The sequence below is a fragment of the Euprymna scolopes genome, chromosome 38 (assembly GCF_053919585.1).
Source record: "Euprymna scolopes isolate OS-2025 chromosome 38, ASM5391958v1, whole genome shotgun sequence".
In the NCBI taxonomy this organism is placed as follows: domain Eukaryota; kingdom Metazoa; phylum Mollusca; class Cephalopoda; order Sepiida; family Sepiolidae; genus Euprymna; species Euprymna scolopes.
In genome coordinates, this window is record NC_136519.1 from 18,211,590 (window position 1) to 18,212,951 (window position 1,362).

At 36.0% G+C, this 1,362-nt stretch overlaps 1 pseudogene; it reads left to right on the top strand.

Annotated features, from left to right (window-relative positions):
• The first annotated feature begins 758 nt into the window (after positions 1–758).
• LOC145263513 (5S ribosomal RNA) lies at positions 759–876 on the top strand (annotated as a pseudogene).
• Positions 877–1,362: the final 486 nt, after the last annotated feature.

A 1,362-nucleotide genomic window follows, 5' to 3' on the forward strand; every position in this document is an offset into this window, starting at 1 on the left:
CGGCGATTTGTGAAGAGTGTCGTGGCTGGTTAGTAATGACCATTCCGTAAAAGAGAGAGAGAGAGAGAGAGAGAGAGAGAGAGAGAGGGGGGTAAAAATCATCTATGTCTGACAGAATGCTATAATGATTAATGGAAAAGTAAAAAAAAAAAGAAAAAGAAAGAAAAAAGTTATTTCATCCATATGATATTTCTATATATTATATCTTGGTTGTTGGTTGTTTTTGTTTTACGACATATCAACCCTTTTCGGGTTATTTAATGCCGAATCCAAAGATTTTGAAGAAAAACATTTTTTAATGGAATATATTTGTTGTTTTCAAGTCGGTTTCTCTTTAACCCATAGTTGGGACCCTAATAGGTACTACCACTCCGGGTCAGAGTGGACCTGGGAGCAATGGTAATTAAAGGGTGGCTCCACACTCCCCAACGCCCGCAAGCTGGGGCCTCACCACTGGATATAGTTTAAGGTCAAATCTAGGACCATATATTATATCTCTTTTCAGATAAGCAAACGTCAAGAGGAAGCAGATGTTCTCACGCCGGGGGAGGGGATATTACAAATAAATAATGAGTGATATTTGACAGGAAAAATAAAAAAAATACAGGGATTGGAAGAAAAAAAAAGAGAGAAATCTAAGCTGAGAGAATCATTTTTATATTCGTCTTTCTTCTCTTTTTCTTTCTTTCTTTCGTCTCATTCTACACAAATTAGTTTCGAATACTTTTATTTTTGTCTTTTAACGATTTTTGAACATAATATACAACGCAATCACGTTGACACACCGGTTCCCGTCAGATCACCGAGATTAAGCAACGTTAAGCCCGTTCAGTACTAAAATGGGTGACCATTTGAGAATACCAGGTGCTGTATGTTCTCTCCGCTTATCTTGGCATTGTTTCCAGTCGTTCTAGACTTTTTGCCACTCTAATCAAGTAGTGCTGACTTAGTAGAGGCGTGGTTATGGATTGCGCAACTCTTGCTTAAAAAAAATTCAACACGTGTCACCCATTAACCTATCTAGGATGACCAGATGATCATCGTTGAACGAACATCTAATATAATTTAAACGGGACTAGCAGGGCGCCCGGCGTTGCCCGATCATAAATACGCTTAAATATGATTGTTTTAATTAATGCATATTTTGTATTTATTATTGTTTATTATATTGTACCTAATATATAGTAGTGATTTCGAAAGTAATATATATATATATATATGTATATGTATATATATATATATACACATATATAATTTTGGTGGCATCAGCTAGAATCGAAACCAAAACGTTTAGCGCCCCATCCTTAGTCGTTACTGTTTGGCCTATCGTCAGATGAATAAGAAATACCTAAAAAATGAACC